Below are 19,651 nucleotides of genomic sequence, written 5' to 3'. Positions count from 1 at the left end.
GCCAGAGCTTGGTTTTCACATGCGAGACACGGACGTGTTTCTCGCAAATGGAAAAGAGCCCTTACAGCAGACCTTTTGAAGATAAGATCTGACCTTTGTGGCTCCTCATGCATTACTGTATATGGTAATCAATACTGAATAAATCGAGATATTTTTAAAATGTTATTTCCATTTTTTAAGCATTTGCATATCATTATCATGTCAATCAACCTCATGATTTCCATAAATCCATGAGTTTTCCTTTTTAGTATTGCAATTTGAGTGTTGAAGAAGTGTTTATCACAACAAACATAGCACTTGTTCTTTTCTTTATAGACTCATATAGTTTGTATTTTACTACATCTATATATCACATATAGATTTTATTGTACCATGCATAGGACTCTATGCACCAGTCCTTCCGGAGCTGCAGCTTTCTCAGTAATATCTTGTCTCTGCAGCAGGAAAGCAGTTTAATAATGCATGCTTCCTTTATTTCAACAGACTAGAACATCTGCATTTTTACAATTTCCGTGGAGAGGTGGATGCAAATAATTTTGTTGGAGGAAATTAATAGATGCAGCAGCATAATGGACTTGCTTTAAAACGACTGCTGAACTCGGAAAGTGCAATTTAAGATCACTCAGTGGTCATACTCCATAAACCGGCTTCTGATTTCTTAGGGTACCGTCACACAGTGGCACTTTTGTCGCTACGACGGTACGATTCGTGACGTTCCAGCGATATCCATACGATATCGCTGTGTCTGACACGCAGCAGCGATCAGGGAACCTGCTGAGAATCGTACGTCGTAGCAGATCGTTTGGAACATTCTTTCGTCGCTGGATCTCCCGCTGTCATCGCTATATCGGTGTGTGTGACACCGATCCAGCGATGCGTTCGCTTGTAACCAGGGTAAACATCGGGTTACTAAGCACAGAGCCGCGCTTAGTAACCCGATATTTACCCTGGTTACCATTGTAAATGTAAAAAAACAAACAGTACATACATACATTCCGGTGTCCGTCAAGTCCCTTGCCGTCTGCTTCCCGCACTCACTGACTGCCGGCCGTAAAGTGAAAGCAGAGCACAGCGGTGACGTCACCGCTGTGCTGTGCTTTCACTTTACGGCCGGCCGGCAGTCAGTCAGTGAGTGCGGGAAGCAGACGGCAAGGGACAGACACCGGAATGTAAGTATGTACTGTTTGTTTTTTTACATTTACAATGGTAACCAGGGTAAATATCGGGTTACTAAGCGCGGCCCTGCGCTTAGTAACCCGATGTTTACCCTGGTTACCCGGGGACCTCGGCATCGTTGGTCGCTGGAGAGCTGTCTGTGTGACAGCTCTCCAGCGACCACACTACGACTTACCAACGATCACGGCCAGGTCGTATCGCTGGTCGTGATCGTTGGTAAATCGTATAGTGTGACGGACTGACGGTACCTTAGAAACAAACTGGCTCCATTCATGTCAATACAGACTCACTGTGTAGATAGATATCATGGCATTGTGTAATCCTTTTATGAATTATGCAGCTACAGTAACTTCTTTTTCCCCCAAAAAGTAAAACCTACATAAATCTGTCAGAATAAGAAGCTTAAAGAAATATATTTGAGTTTTACATTGCGCTTTTCGCAGATTGGTGATACAAACATATGGAAAAAAAGTTTTGAAGCTTTTTTCAATTATTGAAGCTTTAGTTGATAAAAGGTAGAAGACGTCCTTTTGTGAAATATATGTACTTCACACTGCCATGCTCATTTGCTATGGTTTAGAACATAATTTCTTCCAACAGTATTAAAAATTGCATCTGGTGTGGTCACACAGGAGAAGTCAGCTGATCCTAATATAGGTGGTGCTACTGATGGCTTGGGGGCCAAAACTATCTAAATGTAGTATTTCACTGATATTATATAACTTTGTGTATGGAGTTGTCCTTTAGACACTGTACATGGATGAACCTAATAAATAACTACATGAAAAAAACATCTTGGGGTCTCCCCTATTTTTTGATAACCAGCCAAGGTAAAGCGGACAACTATGAGTTTATATTATCAGGCTGATAAGGTCCATAGTTTGTGAGTCCTTCCCAGCTTAAAAATGCAAGCCCACAGCCACTCCAGAATTGGCACATCACATTAGATGTGCCAATACTGATGCTTTGCTTGGCTCTTGCCGATTACCCTGGTGTGGTGGCAATGTGAATAATGGTAGATGGGTTTGATGACAGCTGTGCTTTGTCAAATATCAGAGCTGCCATCAAACCTTGAGGTTAGTAATGGTGGTAATGGAAAGGTGTCTATCAGACTTCCCCATTACTAACTCGGTGATAAAAAATAAAAACACACAGAAAAAAACCACTTTATTAGAATAAAGACTCCCCCACGCTGTTCCTCGATCACCAATTTATTGAAAAAAAAAATCCTATGCAGTTCCGAAGTAATGCAATGAATCCGAAGCAGTCCAGAAAGGGATACCTGAAAAAACATAAAAACACAGAAATAAAGTCAATAGGCACTCCTTTGTTCACCAATTTATTACCCAAAATGTAGCCAGGAAGATCCATTGTAGTCCACGTTCGTCGATTTTCGATAGTCTGTGAATAGCAGTTAAGTGTTATTTACTTTAAACTCAGTGGATTCCTTCGGGCCTGCATGTGATTTTTTTTTCAATAAATGAGGGATAGTGTGTGAGATTCTTTTTTCAAATGAAGTTTTTTCTCTGTGTGCGTTTTTATTTTTTATTACTGGGTTAATAATTGAGAGGTGTCTGGTAGAGTCAACTAGATGCGCAAATTCTGGGGTGGCTGTGTAAGGCTGGCGTCACACTCAGTGTAGGGAAATACGTTCCGTATTTTACAGGCGTAATATGCAGAAATTATCCCAAAACAGTGATCCATATGTCATCCGTAGGCAGGGTGTGGCAGCGTATTTTACGCATGTCCTCCTCCGTATGTAATCCGTATGGCATCCGTACAGCGAGATTTTCTCTCCGGCTTGCAAAATGGACATATATTGGATCCATGGGCTCAAATATTCCTGAAAACATATATACAGTCTATATATATATGTCAGTGAGACACATATATTTATACATATATTTATATTTCATACAGCGCTAGACAATAGAAAAGCCGGTAATTCAATTGCCGGCTTTTGCTATCTCCTTCCCAAAACCGACATGATTTGAGACATGGATTACATACAGTAAACCATTTCTTATCCCTTATTTTTTTGCATATTCCTCACTAATAATGTTAGTAGAGTCTGTGTGCAAAATTTGGGGGCTCCAGCAGTTAAAATAAAGGGTTAAATCACGGAAAAAACTGGCTCCCACGCAATTTTTTCTCTGCCAGAGTGGGAAAGCCAGTGACTGAGGGCAGATATTAATAGCCTAGAGAGGGACCATGGATATTGGCCCCCCTGGCTAAAAACATCTGCCCCCAGCCACCCCAGAAAAGGCACGTCTGGAAGATGCACCTATTCTGGCACTTAGCCTCTCTCTTCCCACTCCCCTGTAGCAGTGGGATATGGGGTAATAAAGGGTTAATGCCACCTTGCTATTGTAAGGTGACATTAAGGCCTGGTTAATAACGGAGAGATGTCAATAAGACACCTATCCATTATTAATCCAATAACAGTAAATGGTTAATAAAACACACCCACATTAGGAAAAAAGTATTTGAATAAAATAAAGACACAGGGTGTTGTAATAGTTTATTATACTCTTAATCCAAATGACGACCCTTGTTCTGAAAAAAGGGAAAATAAAAAAACAATATCTCATACCTTTCCGCCGTTACAGTCATGTCCCACAATGTAAATCCATCTGAAGGGGTTAAATAATTCTACAAGCAGGAGCTCTGCTAATGCAGCTGTGCTCCTGCCTGTAAAATCTGGGGAATGAATTGAAAGCAGGGGAACGTAGCTACCTAGACTTGCGGTGCTGCGCCCCCTGCTGGCATAACCTCATATGAACTCGAGCATGAGAAAATATTCAGAAAAATATTGTTTTTTTATTTTTCCTTTTTTACAGAACAAGGGTTGTCATTTGGATTAAGAGTATAATAAACTATTACAACACCCTGTGTCCTTATTTCATTAAAATACTTTTTTCCTAATGTGTGTGTGATTTATTAACCATTTACTACTATTGGATTAATAATGGATAGGTGTCTTATTAACATCTCTCCGTTATTAACCAGGCCTTAATGTCACCTTACAATAGCAAGGTGGCATTAACCCTTTATTACCCCATATCCCACCGCTACAGGGGAGTGGGAAGAGAGAGGCTAAGTGCCAGAATAGGCGCATCTTCCAGATGTGCCTTTTCCGGGGTGGCTGGGGGCAGATGTTTTTAGCCAGAGCGGGGTCAATATCCCTGGTCCCTCTCTAGGCTTTTAATATCTGCCCTCAGTCACTGGCTTTCCCACTCTGGTGGAGAAAATTGCTCGGGAGCCCACGTCAGTTTTTTCCACGATTTAACCCTTTATTTTAACAGCTAGAGCCCCCAAATTTTGCACACACACACACACACACACACACACACACACTACTACTAACATTAGTAGTGAGGAATATGCAAAAAAAAAGGATATGAAAAGGTTTAGATAGCAAAAGCCGGCAATTGAATTAATGGCGTTTCTGCTATCTAGCGACTTATGAAGTATAAATATATGTATATATATGTGTCTCACTGACATATATATATATATATATATATATATATATCTCCCTATGCTATGTGTAGACATTAATTTTATCTGTTTTATTCTAACCTGTCAGTGTGATTTTACTGTACACTGCACTGAATTGCCAGCTTTTCTCTAGAACACCGGTGCGTATTTCTCGCAAGTCACACTGATGGTCCATGTGTAATCTGTATTTTTCTCACCCCCATACTTTCATTGGCGTATTTTTTGCGCAATACGCGGACAAAAGCAGCATGCTGCGATTTTCTACGCCCGTAAAATACAGCTGAGAAATATACGGCAGATAGGAGCTGCCCCAAAGAAAATCATTGGTCCGTGTGCAATGCGTAGTTTTTGCGCCTCTCATACGTCCGTAAAACTCTCTAGTGTGACGCCGACCTCATAGTATGCAGGTACTGAGTGTGTCACCACGGAACAGACAGACCAACAGTTGAGGGGTTTAATAACAGGAATTAGGTTCTCCTCGCAGGGAGGAAGCAGTAGAATATAACTAGCAATAAGACAGTGCAAAAATATGGTAGTCAAAGAGTGTAACAGAATTAAGCAGGATTTCTTGAGAAAAAGAACACTTATCAGTCTGATGGGGACTTGCTTGAAGGTTCGTTATCTCCAACATAGGCACCGAGAAACAGCGGCAATTGTAGTCCCTCTGTTGTCCGTGGGCTGAGTAGTCTCTAGGAGCCCGCTGCCTGGGGTTTCGGGAGTTAATGTGATATGCGCAGGCTCTGAGTCAATAGCTTTTACAGCACAGCCTATCCTGGGATAACGATGGTCAGTCTATTATTAAGTCTCTCACCAGTAATCAAGGGCTCTGCACTGATACCGTGGGTACCAGGGGTCACAGTCTCTGTACTGATACCGTGGGTACCAGGGGGTCACAGTCTCTGCACGGGCCAATGTCTCTGCACAGGTCTCAAAGAATCCCTCTCCAGTGACGGCAGAGTCCGCTTTAATGTACTCACAAGATGCAGTCATTCTGGGCAATTTCCCAGTATTTGTCCTCTGACTGGGAGCTCTCTCTCTCGGTGCTCAGCTGCGCTCTGCTATGACCGCTGCTCACGCTGCTCTGCTCCTCACGTGCACGCCTTTCCCGCTCTCTGCCCGGCATCCTTCCTGTCCCAGTCTCTTAAGTCTGCCACCTGGGGAACCTGTAGCACAGCCCAATGGTTCCAGGCATAGAGCCGAGAAGGTAACTCCCACCGGACTCTTCTTGTGCTTCACCTCTTTACATTCCCCCCCCCCCTCTTTCTGCTCGCCATTTCACGAGTGAGATTTTCAGGAGTTCCTGTTGGCAATCTTCCAGTCCTTGCAGAATCTGCTGCCAGATGAACTCGTCCTGATTGTAGCGAACAGGGGGTACACCAGCCGTTGAACGTTCAGAGCATCTCAAATCAGCAGGGGCGGTGGTGTCAACTGCTGTGGGAGGAGTCGAGGTTTCCACCAATACGTTGGTAGTTTCAGGCACCAGCCCTGTTTCTGGGTTCCCTGGGAGAGATTGGGAGTCTTCCTCATCTTCCACATCTACATTGATCACTGGCGCAGCCGGTGGGGGCGCTGGAGCCAATTGGACTGATTCATGATCTCGAGACAAACATAGATGCAACATATTCCTGTGCAGTGTGCGGGTGGGAGTCCCCTCTTCAGTTTCAGGCTGGACCTCATAAACGGGAACCCCGTTGCTGAGCCGGCGCTTCACTTGGTATGGCCTTTTCTTCCACCGGTACTCTAGTTTGTTGTATGGGCGCTTTTCCCTCACTAAGACTCAGTCTCCAGGCCGCAGGGCTGTCCCCCTCTGAGGAGCTGCCTGGGGATGCTCCACTTCTTGCAGCCAGTTCTGCACTAGACATTGAATTGTCCGCAGCCGATGACAATGTTCTTAAACCCAGGAGTACACCCCCGTCCATGGGTAGTCCTCCTCGGGTTCCAGCTCTAGCTCTGCCAGCCCCTTCCTGAGTCGGCCAAAGAACAAAGATTAGGGGGTGAATCCGGTGGTGCTGTGTTTCCGATTGCTATATGCCCACACCAATTCAGGGACGGACTCAGTCCACTTCGCCTTCTGGTCCTCTTCCAGGGTCCTCAGCATTTGAATCAGAGTGCGGTTAAATCTTTCACAAGCCCCATTCCCCTGTGGATGATAAGGGGTGGTCTGTGACTTATCAATTTTGTACAGCTGGTGCAGCTCCTCCATCACTCTTCTGAGGAAGCAGGCCCCTTGATCAGAATAGATGGGCTTGGGACACCAGTACACTTGTATGAAGTGTTTGCAAATTGCGTGAGCAACAGACTCGGCAGTCTGGTCCCACGTGGGCATCACTACGGCAAATTTAGTAAAGTGGTCTATCATCACTAAACAATGCTCATAGCCTTGGTGTGCTGGTCCAATTGTCAAGTAATCTATTGCCAGTAGGTCCATGGGGCCAGAAGACCTCACCGTCTCTGTGGGTGCTCGTTGTTCTGGTGGTTTGACCAGCTCACAACTTCTGCATTGCTGACATACTTTCTCCACAATGTTCCTTAAGTGGGGATGATAAAATAGGTGCTGTAACAACTGGAAAGTTTTTTCTGGCCCAAAGTGTGCTACTTTCTCATGTGCTTCCATAGCCACCTGATCTATCAAGGACGAGGGAATCACAGTCTGCCATAAAAGATTGAGTTCTGTTTGCAGGAATACCTTCTGGTACAGGATACCACCCCGCAACTGGAGCCTCTCCCACTGGCGTAGCATCTTCAGCACTTTAGGCGACATGGACCTCCTCTCGTGTAGATTGGGCATTTGTTCAGACATGACCCACCTCCTCAACTGAGCTAGCTCCGGATCCCCCTGCTGCACTCGGACCCACTCATCGCGGGGCTGCTCCAGCAAATTCACACAGGCCTCTTCCTGTTCAATTTCCCACATCGCTGCCACCGTCCTGGCAGTCTCTCCAAAACCTGGAACCTCCACATCTTCCAGTTCTTCATCCTGGCTGGGTGCTGGTTTGCAATAGTTTACTCAGGAGAGGGTATCCGCATGAACATTTTCAGCTCCTCTTTTATACGAAATTCTGCATCAGAACTTCGCCACTCGGGCTACCCAACGTTGTTCTAGGGCCACTAACTGGGCATTCTCGAGATGGGCCAATGGATTGTTATCGGTGCGTACATGAACTTCTGAGCCAGCCAGATATTCCGCAAACTTCTCAGTCATTGCCCACACCAGCGCCAACAACTCCAGCTTAAGCAAACTGTAGTTTTCTGGATTATTTTCCGAGTCATGCAAAGACCGACTGGTGTATGCGATGACGCGCTCTTTCCCATCCTGCATCTGCGATAGTATGGCCCCGAGGCCCTGCAGGCTCCCATCAGTGTGCAAGATGAACGATTGCGTGAAGTCAGCGTAGGCCAGCATGGGAGCCTCCGTCAAAGCCTTCTTCAAAGCCAAGAATGCCTCCTCCTGATGCTTCCCCCACTGTATGTTTCTGTTTTTGGCGCAATAGGGCACTCCCCTCAACAACTCCTTGAGTGGATTAGCAAGGCGAGTAAAGTCTTTTACGAAGCGTCTGATGTGTCCTGTGAGTCTCAGGAACACACGCACATCTTTCAGTTTTTGGAGTTGGCCACTCTTGTACCGCACTGATCTTCTCCTGGGAAGGCCTCACCCCCTTAGCGGAGACAACGTGTCCCAAGTATTCAATCTCGGTATGGAAGAGGTGACATTTCTGGGGTTTCACTTTCAAGCCATACTTCTGTAGCCGACTCAGAATTTGCTCTAGTCTCGGCAGATGCTCCTCAAAGGTAGGGGCAAAGACGATGATATCATCCAAGTAAATCAAAGTGGCTTCAAAGTTCAGGTCTCCCAGACATCTCTCCATGAGTTGCTGAAATGTTCCTGGGGCGTTTGCTAGGACGAAGGGCATCCGGTCGAACTCATACAGTTCCATCGGAAGGATGAAAGCCGTCTTGGCTCGGTCTTGCTCAGACATGAGCACCTGCCAGTAGTCACTGGCCAACTCTAGCATGGAGAAATATCTGGCATTCCCTAGTGCCGTCAGGGACTCCTCTTTCCTGGGCAGGGGTACGAGTCCCACACTGTGCAAGCATTGAGCCGGCGATAGTCCACACAGAACCGCAAGGACCCATCTTTCTTTCTCACCAAGACTACAGGGGCAGCCCATGGGCTCTGACTCTCGCGTAAAACTCCCTTCTTCAGCATGTGTGACAGCATTCTCTTCACCTCCTGTTATATCTGTGAGGATATTTGGCAGTACCGTTCCCAGATTGGTGCCTCATCCCCGTTGGGTATCTCATAGGTGATGGCCGTGGTACGTCCAAAGTCATCTTCATCTTTGGCGAACGCCTCCTGAAATTTCCCCAATACGGCTTCCACCTAAGGTGCCTGCTGCGGAGTAAGTTCTGAGAGTTCTGTCCTCATGTGTTCCAGTATCTGGCATCCTTCTTGCAGTAATCTGGGGTCCGGAGCTGCCTCCGCTTTGACGGTCACCAGCCACGGATCTGATGGCCTTGCGGTCAGCTGTACCGCCTCAGTTGGGACCAACTCATCTGGGAGGCCCAGGACTTGGGCAACTTCACTTCCAGGGGGCAAATTTCCATCTGTCTCACCCAAATTTATGCAGCGCACAAGGACAGTTCCATCCCGCACAGTAGCCAGGGACCACGCAACCAATATTCCTGATGGCAGCTGGTCGGCTCTGCTGGGCTCAATTTGGACTTCGACCCCTTCCAGCGGGATGCCAGCTCGTATAGGCAGGGGAAGTACCATCTACCCAGGGGGCAACACTGGATTGACTGAGGCGGGGGCGACGACTTTGCCGAGTTCCTTTCCGTCGCTGTATGCTTCCCGGCCCTGGGCGGTCCGTATTAGTTGTTGAAAGACCCCTCTCGGGGGGGTTTGGTTGCTCCATTGTTGCAGGAACTGTTCCGGGGACTCGTTGAAAACCAGGCTTCCGTGGTCTTTTAACACATTCATGCCCAGGGTCACGGTATGGTCTTTAGCTACCTCTCCATCCACCAGTACCACTCTTCTTCTACCGAGGTCTTTTTCGCAGACCTCTATGTTCATCCATACCACCCCTGCGACCAGGATGGGCAAGTGATTGGACGCCATAAGTTTGTTCACAGGGCCCCATTTGGGCCGTAGTGCCTCTGTGAAGTGATGGCGGAAATATCTCTCAGGCATGGTGGTCACTTGTGAGCCGGTGTTTATCAAGCACCACACTGCTCTTCCATTGATTTCTGCCCAGACCAAAGGGCACATGGAAACAAGGCTGTGGGGACTTTTACTACTCCTCCTCTGTTCTTCACGCTCTGAGCGGTGCCCCTCAAGCTCAGCACCACCTAGTTTAAAGGAGGGCGTGTGGATGGTCGGCTCCGCCAGGGACACCATCGAGCAACGTGGCCGGATTCTTCACAGGTGCAGCATGTAAGAGGGCTTCTCCTCCTGGTAGTTTCACCCTCCCTTCGGGGGGCAGCTTCTCTGTCTCGCACCAGAGGGTCGGACCCTTCTGCCAGAGTTCTTCTGGAGGCCGCCATTTCTTCACGGACCTGTCTAATCTCCATTCTCAGGTCCTAAACCCAATGAGGGATATTGTCTGTGGTGGTGGTTACCTCCCTGCTCCATACCCTCCCCACTGGCCCTGTCACTCCTTGTTCTTGTTCTCACACACACGTGCCTCACTGCCAACCTCAGAGAAAGTCATATCTGGCTTTACTCGCATGCGCTCTCGCATTGTCTGTTTCATCATTGGTAATGCAGTCCCGTCACCAGCTGATCCCTGAGCACCACATCAACTCACCCAACACCTACACCGTCCTTTCGTCTGATAGCAGTGTGAAGTTCTTGAAGGGCATTCATAAATTGGGTCACGGTCTCCCCCTCTCGTGGTACCCAGTGAAACAGTCGCATGTGAAGTTCCCCTATGTCAGTGGGGTCCCCATGCATCTCCTCAAGTACGCTCAGCACTTTGTCCAGGGTATCTCTCTCCCAGGGGGACACATGCATGACAGAATCCCGCGCCTCCCCCTCCAGGGCCATCAATGCCATTTCTGCCTCCAGGGCTAGTATCCTGGGATGCATCCGCATCATTCCCCGGATATGCTCCGTCCAACTCCACAGCATTACATTGTTCCCAGTGAACCTTGGCAAATTATTCTACATGGCTCCTAGGGAAATGCTAGACGTGCGAACTTCCCCAGCTGCTTGGTCTGCCCTTTCCGTGCTACCGTGTGACATCCTGCTGACTACGCCAAAAGTAATAGTATGCAGGTACTGAGTGTGTCACCACGGAACAGACAGACCAACAGTTGAAGGGTTTAATAACAGGAATCAGGTTCTCTTCACAGGGAGGAAGCAGTAGAATATAACTAGCAATAAAACAGTGCAAAAATGGTAGTCAAACAGTGTAACAGAAGTAAGCAGGATTTCTTGAGAAAAAGAACACTTATCAGTCTGATGAGGACTTGCTTGAAGGGTCGTCTTCTCCAACTTATTTTTTTCAAAAAACTGACTCTCACATCCAAACATAGACTAAGTGTGAACACGTGCTGAACCTAGAGTCACCAACTCGAATACAGTCAAGTAAATAAGGCAGCACACTGCAGCGCTAAAACATGCAAACATGAAACACGAAAATTGAACTGCATTACTGCACTAGAAATATGAAAAATGAGAGTGTTTAGCGCATAAAAATGGCCAATTTTATGTGTACCTGGTAGCCACTTTAGGGCATCTCCCTTATACCAGGTCCTACACTTTCCTTCCCTCGCTGAGAATAAACGTCTCCATCTGAATGGGTACCTGTGAATCCTCTTCTTAGACTAAAATTCTCTCTCTCTGTGGAGGGGTTATGGACCTGTTGCGATTAAAACACCTGTAGCTAAGAGGCGGAGTGCTCGGTCAGAATGCTAAAGAATACATTTAAAAAAACTCACTGTCACACCCAAACATAGACTAAGTGTGAACAGGTGCTGAACCTAAAGTCACCAACTCGTATACAGTCAAGTAAATAAGGCAGAACACTGCAGCGCTAAAACATGCAAACATGAAACACGAAAATTGAACTGCATTACTGCACTGGAAATATGAAAAACTAGAGCGTTTAGCACATAAAAATGGCCAATTTTATGTGTACCTGGTAGCCACTTTAGGGCATCTCTCTTATACCAGGTCCTACACTTTCCTTTCCTCGCTGAGAATAAACGTCTCCATCCGAATGGGTACCTGTGAAACCTCTTCTTAGACTAAAATTCTCTCTCTCTCTCTGTGGAGGGGTTATGGACCTGTTGCGACTAAAACACCTGTAGCTAAGAGGCGGAGTGCTCGGTCAGAAGGCTAAAGAATACATTTAAAAAAACTGACCGTCACATCCAAACATAGACTAAGTATGAACAGGTGCTGAACCTAGAGTCACCAACTCGTATACAGTCAAGTAGATAAGGCAGCACACTGCAGCGCTAAAACATGCAAGCATGAAACACGAAAATTGAACTGCATTACTGCACTAGAAATATGAAAAATTAGACCGTTTAGCGCATAAAAATGGCCAATTATATGTGTACCTGGTAGCCACTTTAGGGCATCTCTCTTATACCAGGTCCTACTCTTTCCTTTCCTCGCTGAGAATAAACGTCTCCATCTGAATGGGTACCTGTGAAACCTCTTCTTAGACTAAAATTCTCTCTCTCTGTGGAGGGGTTATGGAACTGTTGCGATTAAAACACCTGTAGCTAAGAGGCGGGGTGGTGCTCGGTCAGAAAGCAAAAGAATACATTAAAAAAACTGATCGTCACATCCAAACGTAGACTAAGTGTGAACAAGTGCTGAACCTAGAGTCACCAACCTAGAGTCACCAACTAGAGTCTTCTCCAACGTAGGCGCCGAGAAACATCGGCACTTGTAGTCCCTCTGTTGTCCGTGGGCTGAGTAGTCTCTAGGAGCCCGCTACCTTGGGTTTCGGGAGTTAATGTGATATGCACAGGCTCTGATTCTTTAGCTTTTACAGCACAGCCTATCCCGGGAAAACGATGGTCAGTCTGTTATTAAGTCTCTCACCAGTAATCAAGGGCTCTGCACTGATACCGTGGGTACCAGGGGTCACAGTCTCTGTACTGATACCGTGGGTACCAGGGGGTCACAGTCTCTGCACTGGCCAATGCCTCTGCACGGGTCTGAAAGCGCCCCTCTCCAGTCACAGCAGAGTCCGCTTTGATGTATTCAGAAGATGCAGTCTTTCTGGGCAATCTCCCTGTATTTGGAGAGCTCTCTCTCTTGGTGTGCAGCTGCGGCTTGCTCTGACTGCTGCTCACGCTGCTCTGCTCCTCACGCGCGCGCCTTTCCCGCTCTCTGCCCGGCTTCTTTCCTGTCCCAGTCTCTTAAGTCTGCCTCCTGGGGAACCTGTAGCACAGCTCAGTGGTTTCAGGCATAGAGCTGAGAAGGTAACCGCCCCCGGACTCTTCTTGTGCTTCACCTCCTTACAGCTGTAGGCTTGTATTTTTAGGCTGGGAAGGACCCAATAACCTGGGACCTTCCCAGCCTGATAAAATAAGCCAGCAGCTGTCTCACATTGTACGGTTACCAAAAAGAGGGGGACCCCATATAATTTTTTTATTAGGTTAAAACAGACTAAAAACACCTTCGTAAATGCACTTACGACGCATGTACTTTTTTATATCTGCAGATTTACTGCATCTAATTCTATGGAGAATTTCCACACAGAAGACTGAACATACCCTTAGAAAACTGCACCACGTATAATTTTATGCAACGTAAAAAAAGAAGCACAATGAATATGGGATTTCTATTAATCCCATCCACTGGGCTTGTACAGCGAAAATACCGTGGGCATACAACCTAAGGCAAAAAACCCTGTGTATATGCTTCTATTCTAAAACTATCCCTCATCCTCCAGTTATTCCTACACTGAATGCAGATAACAGCGGTTTTACTAGAGAAAGGACAGTATGTGGCACTGAAAAGGACTTTTGTTTTAATGGTTCAGCAAATACTGCAATGGCAATTAAACACTGCCTATATGCTAGCTCTAATCTAATCTTCCTCCTAAATCAACTCTTCCTAAACTGCTTCCAGAAGAGAGTGTTAAGGTACCGTCACACTGGCCAACTTAACAACGATATCGCTAGCGATCCGTGACGTTGCAGCGTCCTGGCTAGCGATATCGTTGTGTTTGACACGCAGCAGCAATCTGGATCCTGCTGTGACATTGTTGGTCGGAGCAGAAAGTCCAGAACTTTATTTCGTCGCTGGATCTCCCGCAGACATCGCTGAATCGGCGTGTGTGATGCCAATTCAGTGATGTCTTCACTAGTAACCAGGGTAAACAGGGCCGCGCTTAGTAACCCGATGTTTACCCTGGTTACCAGCGTAAATGTAAAAAAAAAAAAAACACTACATACTTACATTCCGGTGTCTGTCGCGTCCCCCGGCGTTCTGCTTCCCTGCACTGTCAGCGCCGGCTAGCCGTAAAGCAGATTACAGCGGTGACGTCACCGCTGTGCTTTACGGCCAGCCGGCGCTCACAGTCAGTGCAGGAAAGCAGAACGACGGGGGACAGACACCGGAATGTAAGTATGTAGTGTTTGTTTTTTTTTACGTTTACGCTGGTAACCGGGGTAAACATCGGGTTAATAAGCGTGGCCCTGCGCTTAGTAGCCCGATGTTTACCCTGGTTACCAGGGGACTTCGCATATTTGGTCACTGGAGAGCTGTCTGTGTGACAGCTCTCCAGCGACCACACAGCGACGCTGCAGCGATCGGGATCGTTGTCTAGATCGCTGCAGCGTCGCTAAATGTGACGGTACCTTTAAGCAATGCATCAACGAGTCTTATATAAGCCTAGATGATGCAATGCGACTGACCAATCACAGTAATGGCAATAGAAAACATGGCTACAACATTAACAAATATGGCAGGTAATCCTGCAAGTGTATTGGCTAACAGCTGCAAAGTATACACGGTGGAGACTTGAGCATGGCGCTCGAGCACCGCAATACTTGATTGAGTAGAAAGCATACCCGAGTGCTCTGAAGCTCAATTGAGTATCGAGCAGTGGCGAGCACGCTCGGTCATCACTAAGGGATCCGTTATAAATATTCACCATTGCTGCTTTCACAAAGATGACTTCCAGCTCTTGAACTACGAGCACTAATACATTCACATTATCATCTACATACTATTCATATGTGATTTAGGTTGTTTATTGGCCAAAAGCATATTCTCTGGTATTATAGTTGATCAAAATAGCTTGTAACCTTCAGCTTCTTCCCCATGGGATAGGCTGAGAACAGAAAGATAGAGAAGATAGTGTAGGTGATGATGGTGTTTATCTTCCATAATCTGTGTGTGAGTATAATTGGCAAGGGTTCACATATCTATAGGCAGGGCATACAGTGACTATTCAGCTTCTTGAGAAATAAGGCTTAGCTCATGTTGTCCTAATGTATTTTATGGGTGGACACAGATTTCTTTTCTGGATCCTTACAACATTACAAACCAACTGAAACATCACAGACAGGAGATGGAGACAAGTACTGCTATTTTTGGGGGGTTAGGGGCACCATTTTATTCACTGTTATACGGTCCCCTACTTTTAGGAACCCCATGGTTTTACAAAACTGTCAAATTACATTTCTTAACTTCTGCAAGTGCCATCATCTAAATTAGTCTAAATTCTTGGCTGCTGCTCAGAAATTGCTAGTAAGTAATCCCAATTGTATCTCTGGCAGAGGTGTTTTTAACCTCTTCATGACCCAGCCTATTTTGACCTTAATATAGTTTAGATAGTCTGACACGTCACTCCTTAGAGAATCCGGTGCTCAGTAAAGGGATGCCAACCCCTATATCAACAATAATACAATATAAATCTGGCACTCAATTTTTCATGAAGAGCTTATTTATTTATTTTCATATTCTCAAAATAATTCATAATGTTTCGGTGTTTATGACCTTCACCAGACTAGGATACAGAAAGAAAAAGAGAAAAATATAGCAATCAATTATAATCCATACTTAATATAAATCCCCAAAACATCAAAAATTCTCATAATATATTGGATCCTATATCACATCATGAAAAAGCTATATATTTAATTCATTTAAACAAATACATCAAGAAAAATATTTTTCAAGGATAATTATATCCAGTGATATAAGGTTCAACATATTTTACAATATGGGTCTAGGCAGATTTACATATTTTGTAACATACTGTAGATCCAATGCATATCAAACACCAGTAGAAATTGAAATTAGCATATTTAGCCACAAGAATCTATAATATGAATGGTATATGCTCCAGTGTGGGTCCACATTCAAACCAAAAAGGGTGACGAAAAAGGTCCCATAAACCAAAAACAAGAAAAATGACGCTTACCAAGGACTGCAGTAACTGAGAAAACCGACCTAAGATGTATATATGACTCCTTCAGGAGTCCTACAGAAAAAAGTACAAAGGCGTCGGTAAAAAAAAAAAAAAATTATTCGTACCTCCTTTAAATCATAAAAAGTGACTTAAAGAAAAAGAAAGCTTACCATAAATGTGTCCGGTGACCCTAACGCTACCTACCGCAAAAAGCGGCCCGATGAATAGCTGCACACTAATCTAGCCCCACGTCCGCCCTAAATAACCCCTAACCCGGAAGTGACGTCAGAGAAATGCGCCTGGAACGCTGCGTGAAGCGCAAGGGAAACCAGCGCCCCCGGAAATACGTCACCTCCGTGTCTAAAGGTCAATTCACCTCCGTGGAACACGGTGACGGAATGCAGAAGTGAACGGTCAGCTTTAAAATGAAGAAGAAAGGTTCCAGACTGCAGTGATTCGGGGTATTCAGCGATGGAGCGTGCGGATCAGGTAAGTATAATGTGAAATAAAGAGTCAATTGACTGCCTATAAAGATAAGAAAAAGAACATTAAAACCTCAAAAAGGGCTAATATTACATTCATAAACAATTCCTAAACCAACAATAATCTGTTTCCTTGCTTTTATATATTCCAATAGAATCTGCATCAGTTGTTTATATACCATCTACAATAAGGTTCCATATAATAATCTATCACCATATATACCACTGAATACAGGGAAAACATTTTTTTTTTACAATAAATTATTAGGGACAACTAGGGTTGAGCGAAACGGGTCGTTCATTTTCAAAAGTCGCCAACTTTTGGCAAAGTCGGGTTTCATGAAACCCGATCCGACCCCTGTGCTGGGTCGGCCATGCGGTACGCGACTTCCGCGCCAAAGTCGCGTTTCAATGACGCGAAAAGCGCCATTTCTCAGCCAATGAAGGTAAACGCAGAGTGTGGGCAGCGTGATGACATAGGTCCTGGTCCCCACCATCTTAGAGAAGGGCATTGCAGTGATTGGCTTGCTGTCCGCGGCGTCACAGGGGCTATAAAGGGGAGTTCCCGCCGACCGCCATCTTACTGCTGCTGATCTGAGCCTAGGGAGAGGTTGCTGCCGCTTCGTCAGAAGCAGGGATAGCGTTAGGCAGGGTCCATTAACCACCAAACCGCTTGTGCTGTAGCGATTTCCACTGCCCAACACCACCTTCGGTGTGCAGGGACAGTGGAAGCTACACTTTTTTTTTTTTCCCCCTCAGCGCTGTAGCTCATTGGGCTGCCCTAGAAGGCTCCCTGATAGCTGCATTGCTGTGTGTACGCCGCTGTGCAAACCAACTGCTTTTTTCAAAGCATAAATCCTCTTGTTCCTTCCTTTCTGCACAGCTATCTTTTTTGTTTGTACACACTTTTTATTTAATTTGTGCATCAGTCCACTCCTTATTGCTGCCTGCCATACCTGGCTGAGATTACTGCAGGGAGATAGTAATTGAAGGACACTCCCTGTTTTTTTTTTTTTTTTTGTGGGAGATTAAGATTGACATTTCTGCTAGAGTGCCATCCCTGTCTGTGTCATCTCTCACTCAGTGGGCCATAGAAAGCCTATTTATTTTTTTGCTTGATTTGGGTTATAAAATCTACCTGAAAAAATCACTACATCAATCAGTGGGAGAAAAATATTGGCCTCAGGGCTTGTGTGCCACTCTTGACTCCTGTGTGTGCCATCTCTCACTCAGTGGGCCATAGAAAGCCTATTTATTTTTTTGCTTGATTTTGGTTCTAAAATCTACCTGAAAAAATCACTACATCAATCAGTGGGAGAAAAATATTGGCCTCAGGGCTTGTGTGCCACTCCTGACTCCTGTGTGCATCATCACTCACTCAGTGGGCCATAGAAAGCCCATTTTTTTTTTTTTTTTGCTTTATTTGGGTTCTAAATTCTACCTGAAAAAATCAATAAATCAATCAGTGGGAGATTAATATTGGCCTTTGGGCTTGTGTGCCAGTCCTAAGCGTGCCATCTCTCTCTCTCAGATAGTGGGCCATAGAAAGCCTATTTTTTTTTTTTTTTATTGGGTTTATAAATTTTCCCTGGAACCAAAAAAGAAAAAGTGGGAGATTAATATTGGCCTCTGGGCTTGTGTGCCACTCCTGAGCGTGCCATCTCTCTCACAAATAGTGGGCCATAGAAAGCCTATTTATTTTTTTGCTTGATTTGGGTTCTAAAATGTACCTGAAAAAATCACTACATCAATCAGTGGGAGAAAAATATTGGCCTCAGGGCTTGTGTGCCACTCCTGACTCCTGTGTGCATCATCACTCACTCAGTGGGCCATAGAAAGCCCATTTTTTTTTTTTTTGCTTTATTTGGGTTCTAAATTCTACCTGAAAAAATCAATAAATCAATCAGTGGGAGATTAATATTGGCCTTTGGGCTTGTGTGCCAGTCCTAAGCGTGCCATCTCTCTCTCTCAGATAGTGGGCCATAGAAAGCCTATTTATTTATTTTTTTTTTTATTGGGTTTATAAATTTTCCCTGGAAAAAAAAAAAAATTGGGAGATTAATATTGGCCTCTGGGCTTGTGTGCCAGTCCTGAGCGTGCCATCTCTCTCACAAATAGTGGGCCATAGAAAGCCTATTTATTTATTTTTTTTTGGTTTTATAAATTCTCCCTTAAAAAAAAAAGGGAGATTAATATTGGCCTTTGGGCTTGTGTGCCAGTCCTAAGCGTGCCATCTCTCTCTGTCTCTCAGATAGTGGGCCATAGAAAGCCTGTTTATTATTTTTTTTATTGGGTTTATAAATTTTCCCTGGAACAAAAAAAAAAAAGTGGGAGATAAATATTGGCCTCTGGGCTTGTGTGCCACTCCTGACTCCTGTGTGCGTCATCTCTCACTCAGTGGGCCATGGAAAGCCTTTTTTTGTTTTATTTGTTTTCTAAATTCTCCCTGAAAAAATCATTTTATTTTATTTGGTTTCTAAATTCTTCCTGAAAAAATCATTTTATTCTATTATTTTTTTTCCTAAAGTCTCCCTGAAAAAAAACCAAAAAAAACAAAACAGTGGGAGATTAATATTGCCCTTTCTGCTTGTGTGCCAGTCTTGACTCCTGGGTGTGCCATCTCTCTCTCTCTCTCCAATTGTGGGCCATAGAAAGCCTATTATTTTTTTAGCTTGATTTGGGTTCCAAAATCTACCTGAAAAAATCACTACATCAATCAGTGGGAGATAAATATTGGCCTCTGGGCTTGTGTGCCACTCCTGACTCCTGTGTGCGTCATCTCTCACTCAGTGGGCCATAGAAAGCCTTTTTTTGTTTTATTTGTTTTCTAAATTCTCCCTGAAAAAATCATTTTATTTTATTTGGTTTCTAAATTCTTCCTGAAAAAATCATTTTATTCTATTTTTTTTTTCCTAAAGTCTCCCTGAAAAAAACCAAAAAAAAAACAAATCAGTGGGAGATTAATATTGCCCTTTCTGCTTGTGTGCCAGTCTTGACTCCTGGGTGTGCCATCTCTCTCTCTCTCTCCAATTGTGGGCCATAGAAAGCCTATTATTTTTTTTAGCTTGATTTGGGTTCCAAAATCTACCTGAAAAAATCACTACA

This window comes from Ranitomeya imitator, chromosome 2, assembly GCF_032444005.1.
Source record: "Ranitomeya imitator isolate aRanImi1 chromosome 2, aRanImi1.pri, whole genome shotgun sequence".
NCBI lineage: Eukaryota > Metazoa > Chordata > Amphibia > Anura > Dendrobatidae > Ranitomeya > Ranitomeya imitator.
This window is presented reverse-complemented; position numbering follows the sequence as displayed.